The sequence below is a fragment of the Vitis riparia genome, chromosome 17, assembly GCF_004353265.1.
Source record: "Vitis riparia cultivar Riparia Gloire de Montpellier isolate 1030 chromosome 17, EGFV_Vit.rip_1.0, whole genome shotgun sequence".
Taxonomy (NCBI): Eukaryota; Viridiplantae; Streptophyta; class Magnoliopsida; order Vitales; family Vitaceae; genus Vitis; species Vitis riparia.
In genome coordinates, this window is record NC_048447.1 from 5225774 (window position 1) to 5234116 (window position 8343).

The 8343-nt window shown below is 27.9% G+C and overlaps 1 long non-coding RNA gene across 1 annotated transcript; it reads right to left on the reverse strand.

Annotated features, from left to right (window-relative positions):
- Positions 1-1037: 1037 nt before the first annotated feature.
- Positions 1038-2810, reverse strand: LOC117934479. Its single transcript, XR_004654492.1, has 2 exons — positions 2698-2810; positions 1038-1323 (listed from the first exon to the last, which is right to left on the reverse strand). It is a non-coding gene; the product is annotated as an uncharacterized LOC117934479 (long non-coding RNA).
- Positions 2811-8343: the final 5533 nt, after the last annotated feature.

An 8343-nucleotide genomic window follows, 5' to 3' on the forward strand; every position in this document is an offset into this window, starting at 1 on the left:
TATAAATAAAAAATTAAATATTTTAATCAAACAAAAAGTTAAAACTACAAATAGTGAGAATCATATGCAAAAAGTTAATATCATGTTTATTGATTTTGATTTTCACATGAAAATTTTAAAAATTTAAAAATATAAACAATAAAATATGTTAATAATGTTGGGGGCAATCTTGAACTTTTAATTATTATTATTATTATTAGGGTGTTTGTTTTTAGAATTATTTTTCTTATAAGATATGTATTTTGAAAGTGAAGATATCCAATTTTTATGGAAGTTATTACCATTTTTCTTAACCCAAAACCATTTTCTCAAGTGATTGACACTTTTCCTTTGTACTGATATTTACATTCTCATGTTGACTTTAAAAAGATGGATGAATCATTAAAGATTCTAAAGCTTTGAGATTTTCTTGAAAGTATATTAGGTTTGAGAATTGTATTTATAGAGTACAAGTGGTTGGGATGAAATTTTGATTGAACAATTTTTTTTGCATCAAACTAAAAGAAGAAAATAGGATAAATATCTTGGAACATTAATCAATAAAATGTTTGTTTAAATTACATAAACCATAAAAGTGATCACAACAATGTTATAAAGTATACTTAAAGCCCGTTTAGTAATGATTTTAGGAAACGTTTCCAATATTTTTAACACTTGAAAATTTTTATCATTCAAGTGTTAAAAATATTATAAACGTTTTTTAGAATTACTATTAAACGCATTTTTATTGTTAAAGTAGAATTAGAGTGTTAATATTTTTTAAAAACCCTAAAAAAAAAGTTTTGATTAAAAAGTTAATTTTGCCACACCATGTTTTAGAACTTGTTTTGTCAACAAATTTATACTCTAATGTTCTAGGAAAGTTAAGGAAAACAAATGTATGAATAGTGGGTAGAAATCATCTTCAATTAGGATATTTGAAAAAAAAAAAAAAAAGTCTTGAATAACAAGACTATAAATCAACACTAAAACAAAGGATCCTTCTTATAAAAGAGGTAGCATAATGTAGTTTAGATCTATAGAAAAAGGGTCAGATGTATGAATTTGTTAAGTTGCCTCAAATTTGTTCATACTATATAACTTGTACATGTTTGAAGAAATATCACGTTGTTTCACTCTAAATGTTTGTCTTCACCTGACGCTTCCTGAGGAGGAAATAAAACATTTCTAATAATGGATGAATGAAAGTTAAAATCTGCCTCTAGCTTCCATCCACATCCACTTCTTAGCAAAGTTGGTAGGAACATTATCTTGATTTTCACAGTAGGTCAAATTTGATTGTATATAGCTTCAAGATGTAAATTTGCCCGATTTCCTTTTTTCCTGCAGCATGAATAAATGTTTAAAATGAATAATGAATTTTATGATTAATTAATTCATACTCTAAACAAATATTTGAAAATGAAAACATAAAGATTCACTTCAAATATGTACATTTTTATAAATTTTGGAAAGCTTTGTGAAAATAAGTGTAGATATAGGTAGAGAAATTCATCACTATGCTTTTGGGTTTGGTATGGAATCTAATATTGCTATTTCAACTTCACAAATATGTATATGTAATCCTACTAAATATATAGGGCATACTTCTCCCGAAGGTCATAAATCTTATTCATTTTTTCACTTCAATCCATTTGTTTTACTCATTGAAGTTCTTTCCTTCTCTATTGATTAGTTTTTGGTACAAAAATCTATCTAAAGTACTAATTTTTTTTAAATAATTAAATAAATGTTTATACGTCTAATAAGTTAAATGCTATTATTATAGAATACATGTTTATATTTTATTTTATAATAAAACTTAATGTTTTTCTTATATAATAATTTAATATTAAATTTATGATGTGATCTTATATTTATATGTATGATTCAATAATCTAATATAATGTTTATATTATATAAAAAATTAGATATTCTACTTGATGACATTAATGAGTAATAGAGTCTTCTAATAGGAAATTTAGGCAATATTTGGATACATTTTCTCTCTCTATATATATATAACCTAAAAGGTCTTGTATAGAATATTTGAATTCTTATATAAAAGTAGATACATACCTTGTATACTAGGAAACACATTTTCAAAATTTTAAATTTAAGGAAGTAAACAATTTTTACTTCCTCAAAATTTTAAAATTTTGAAAAGAGTTTTTAGGATTATATAATGAATTTCTACTTTTTGTATAAGAGTTGTACAAGAGTTTATATTTTTAAAAATAAAAAGTAGAAGGTGTATCCAAACATTGCCTTAGTTAACTAATTAAATGAGAGTATGAGAGTGGTTTCATATTTTGCCCTATATCGAACACCATCAATTGAAATTATGTTCAAATGATGGTCGGTATGATAAGAATTTCATATTTTGCCTAAATACCAAACACTAGCTTTGAATTTTTTAAAATATCTACTAACAAGTTCAAAATGTTCTTTATAGTTCGAAGTTTCTTACTAATTGTTATTCATAAGAAGGGACATTGTGTTTTTTTTTTAATTTTTTTTATAAGTTTTTTAAAAAATCCTTGTCCATAAACTAGCATGAAAAAAAATATACTTACATAACATTGTACTAATACTACTTGGCTTAGATACAACAAATTATAATATCATTGGAAACAAAATTGTCAAAAGAGAAATAGTTCCAAAAACACTCAAATAAGATTGAAGAGCCAAAGAATTAGTCCTTAATATAGATTATACCTCATATTGGAGAACCTGAGCTTGGGCTTCCTTTGATGGTAAGAACTTGGTGACAAATTTTTCGTCTAGTTGCCTTCGGGCATGAGATCCTAATGCTCTATTGCAATAATGTTTTGATCTTTTCTTTGACATAGGTTCCATTTTCTACAAAATTATAGAATAGTTTTGTCAAATAAATAAATGTAAACAAACTCCTTATTTACTATTTTGCCAAATAACTAAATTTAGACTTACACAATATTTTTAATGTAAAATTCATCACATAACTAACAAGAAAAATATAATCTAACATAGAATTGAAGGTGTTGTCTATCCAAGTTCACTATCTGTCCAATTAGCATGCATGAATAATTAAGTTCTGCTAATCAAACAATTAAAAAAATGCACTATTGACATAGGTTATCTTATGCACATTATACATTAATCAATCACATACTCGGTTTAAAGGAAATATATCTCGTATAAAGATGAAAATGATGTAAGTTCTTCATGTCAATCCAATATTAATGCAAATTGATTATAATTCTAGGAACTAAATATTTATTAAAAGATCAACTAAAAAATATGTGGGGAATTTTTCTTACTATGTAAATCATTTATATTTAAAGGGAAACAAGGAAAATAAAATATTGAACAAAGTACTTCTAATCTACCATGAGAGGTAGGTAGCAATGATATTAAAGCTACATGTTGGTATGTGGTGGGCACAATGTCATTGTGTGTTGAATACATTTTGTGCTTCGGAGATGGACATTATAGCCTATGATTGGTGGTGCTTCACTTGCATTAAGCTAATAAAGTTATAGGAGAAGGATATTCTTAGCCAATAACTTAGGCTTTGGTTAGATTGTGAAATGGTAAGCTCTTTTCCATAAAATTGAATAATATAATTTAAAATATTTATCCTTTTATAGGTGCTTAGTTTGGTAATTGGATGATTTGTTTAAGAGCAAATATAAGTGTAACATCAAGACTTTCTAGGTTCATATGTTACAAACCCTTGCATAACTCAAATCCAAATCTCAATCCAACTTAGATTTTATGTGAAAATATTAAGCCTACCCTATGCAATTGTATCTTCGATAAACTTGTCATAATGAGGTCAAATCTATTTAGCTAAAAAAATTAAAAAATCCTATCTCATTGTGATTCCCAAACCACCATTAGTATATGGAATGGTTATTGAGCTAGTTACCTATATCTTCATGAGTGTCATTATTTTTAGTATTGGCATATTAATTTTTTAATAAAAAATAGCATGATATATTACGACCCTAGCCCTTAATTAATTGTGATTCCCAAACCACGATTTGTGTATGGAATGGCTATTGAGCTAGTTGCCTATATTTTCATGAGTGTCGACATTATTTTTAGTACTGAAAAATTAATGTTTCAATAAAAAATAGCATGACATATAAGACTCTTTTTTTCATCCCTAACCTTTCAAAAAAAAATTTAATTTTTATTATTTTGTATATTATTTATTATTATTATTATTATTACTATTATTTTTTTTCTTTTTTTTTCTTTCTCCCATACCTACCCCAATCTATCCCCATATCTCCCACGTCATGGAGACACCCCCTCACTTTTCTCTATTCTTTTTATTTTCCCCCACTTTTCCTCTCTTGATTTTACCCCAAATTTTTTTTCTTCTCATTTTTCCTCTCTGTTACTTTCCCATAGACAACTCTACCACACTTCGTCCTCCCACGACCACATGCTCCCCTCCCTTTTCTTTCTTCTCCTATTTTCTTTTTTTGAATTCTTTTCTTCTTTTCTTACCCACTTTTCTTCCGATTTTCCCCCCATTTTTTCCATTTCTTCTTCCTCTGCTCCGCTCCTACTCCACTGCCAGCCACGGTATCGATCTCCACGACGCCTTTTCTTTTTCTCCTCCCATTTTTTTCCCCTTTTCTTCTTCTTTCCTTTTCCTTTTCTTTCTTCTTTCTATTTTTTTTTTCCACCCAAAGCTCATTTTTGTCGCCCCACCATCTCCCTCATCTCCCACTTTTCTCCCATTTTCTTTCTTCCCACAACACTCAAACCGGCTCCAAAATATGAGTTAATTTTTTTATTAATATTATTGTTGTTGCCTTATATTTATTATTGTTTGATTTATGCAGTGGTTTGGGTATTTTGAGTTTGCTTAATTTATTTAGTTATTTATTTATTAAATTGTGTTTGATTTTTATTGTAAATTGAGATTAGCATAAATCGAGCTTTATTTTGGTTATGGGTTTAGGTTGTGGGTTTAAATTTGCATATTAAATTAGTTGGGATTATGGGATATTAAGTTTAGGCCTAATGGAATTTATTTTAATTTATCATATTTTGAGTTTGATTAATTGAGCTTATATTTTGGTTATTAATTTGAAAATTTTGGATTAAGGCCTATAGCATGTGAGATGTTTTTGTTGGGTTATATTTGCTAATTTAGACCCATTTTGATTGACGAAATTTATTGAACTAATTTGAAATTTGAATTTGAGTTTGAATATTTGTTTGAGATTTTGTAGATTTCTGGATATATTTGAGCTTTTTTTTTTTTGCATGAGCCCATTCTACAATTTTGTTGGCTAAGTACAAATTTATGATACGTGGAGTATGGAATTTTATGGAAGAAAGTGAGACTCGAAAAGCTGTAGTAAGACATTGAACTTATTGTAAGCTTATCGGGGTACACGTTTTATTTCCCACTACTATTTGGTTTTATTTTTGTAAATATTTGTTTGTATATATTTACTTGTTGTGTACAAAATTGAACATTGAATAAACCTAAAATTTTGTTTAAATAAGAGGAACAATTCAATAAATATGTTTTAATAAAATAATAGTTTAATTTTTTTTAATAAAAGAAAGTTTTTTGTTAATAAAAATTCAGAAAAATGCTTTTAGAAAAATAAAAAAAATTGTTTTTAATATAATTTGAAAAATTGTTTTTGATAATAATTGTCCAAAAATTTATTTGTTTAATAAAAATTGTTCAAAATTTTATTTTTTTCAAATAAAATTGTCCCAAAGGTTAATTTTTAATAAACTTGTTCAAAAAAAAAAATTTATAAAAAAAAAAATTATCTTTATGTAGAATGGAATTAAAAGTAATTTTTGTAGATAAAGACCTTAAATACTTTTTTAATAAGAATGGAATTTGTAAATCAAAGTTGTAGAATTTTTTTTTTTAAATAAAATTGGATTGAAAATATTTTTTGTAAAAAAAAATTAATAGAGATCAAATTAAAATACATTTGTAAATAACGTTGTAAAAATTCATTTTTTTAAGTAAAAATAATTTTTTATTATCAATTTGAAATTTTGTAATAAATTCTTTTGATAAAATAAGTGTAAATAACTTTCTAGAAAATTGAACACAAGTGAAATTGAATCAAATCATTAATTGAAAATAAATTGAAACTTTTTTTTTTTTGTAAATAAATAATTTGAAATTGTTTTTAATAAACTCCTTTGAAATTTCTTGAAAAAAGAAATATTTTTTAAATCACTTTAATAAATCAATTTGCATAATGCTCTTGTAATTTATTTTGTATATTTTTATAATAAGATTTCATCATTATTTTTATGTATGTTGATTTTCACCATGACTTGTATCTACTCATTTGCGTGATTATTTTTCTTGGTATCCGTAATTAATTAATTAATTGCCACAATTCCCTTGATTTGTTTAGTTGAGACATACGTATACGGGGTTAGAAGGGTGCTACGGTTCATTACTATACCTTTCTGATAAGTAACCCGATCCCCGAATTCAGATTCAGTTTTTGCATACATGTTTTTTCCAAATAAGTTACACAGGGTTTTCTTTCTTATTTTGTTTTCCCTTTTAAAAAATGAAACAAAAATAAGTGGTGACTCTAAGTCTTTTTCTACAAAGAAAATTTTTATAAATAAATAAAAAGCAAGTCTCGTCGTCGAGTGGGGACACACGTGAAAAATATGGGTCCACACATGTATAGTTGGAGAGAGAAAGAGAAAGAGAGATAAATTGACGGACAATAGAAGAAACTAAGTATTATTAAAAATTACATTTAGATTTTGAAATAAATGGTCTTAGAAGGCAAAAGGCTCCTTTTTGCACCTTCAATTATTTGTACTAATTAGGACATTCTTTCATTTTATTGAAGCAAAATGGTTCATGTTTTTTTTTTTTTTTTTTTGAAAGCAAATACATCAAATGACACTTTAGTTTTCAAATATGAGCAACCTAATATAAATAAGATCAATGCCCAAGTCTGAAAATCTTTACCCTTAACAATCCAAGAATCTTAAGAACATACTTAGACATTTTTTTAGGATAGCTCCTTTAAGTACATATTTAAGAACATACTTAGACATTTTTTTTACTTTTTTTTATCACCTTAGGTCACTTAGACACTTTTTTGATCACCTAGGTCACTTAGGCACATTTTTAATCACCCTAGGTTACTTAGGCACACCCTAACCCATCTAGGCACACTCAAGCCCACTTAGGCACACCTTGACCCACCTAGGCGCACCTTGACCCACCTAGGCGCACCCTGATTCTAGGCATACCTTAGCCTATCTAGATACACCTGGCCCATTGAGGATCACTTTGATCCATTTAGGATCACTCATGCCCATTTAGATGTACCTGGTCCATTTAGGCATGCCTTAGCCCATCTAAGTACACTTGGCCTATTTAGACATGCCTTGACACATTTAGACACATCTAGCCCATTTAGGATCACTCATGCTCATCTAGGCATTCCTAGGCCCACTTAGGCACATCCTGACCCATCTAGGCATACTCGAGCCCACCTAGGATCACCCTTGGTCATTTAGATCTTTTTGAGCATAGGATCACTTAGACACTTCTTTTGGCATAGTTCGCTTAGGCATGTTCTTGATTTTGGTTACTTATTTTTTGAGATAAGAAGAGTATTGGCTTGGCTTTTATTCTTTTATTGCATGAGATGAATTTTCTGATCTTTGATGGTTTGAGTTTAACATTTCAATTATTATAATCCGTTGCATTAATTTAATTTCTTGATTTTTTTATAATTGCATACATCTAATATTTATTTGTTTACCTTTATCTATTTATTTGTTTATTTTCTTACTTATTTATTCATTCTTTAATTCCATGAATTGATATCTTGGATTTTGTGGGTATGTGATTTGACATTTTATTTTATTTTATTCTATTTCATTTTGATCTTGACTTCCAATTACATGATTTCTTATTTCAATTTTATTTTTAATTTTACATGAGACTTGGAGCCATCAAGGAGAGGAGATCATGACCAAATAAAGAGACTTGTGGGGAAAAAGAAAGGGATTATCATGCAATAATGGTAAGTGGCCAGCAAGCATGTGAAGGATCTTGAAAGTCCACATATTGAAGGAGATCACCACGGTTGCAAGAAAGGAAAAATGAATGAAGTATTTTTTTTAGGACAGATCTCGCACATCATTCGGGAGGGCCTTTGCCCATTGAAAAAGATATAGAAGCTTCCAACATGGCGGCGAAAAGGAGCATTCTCCAAGACTACCATTGACATGCAGGAAATAAGATGGAGACCAACGTCGGGTTCTCTATTTTGGTCGCCTTCTTCGATGGGGAACGAGAAGTCAACATTGGAAATGTTATTATGTTTTTGTCGATGG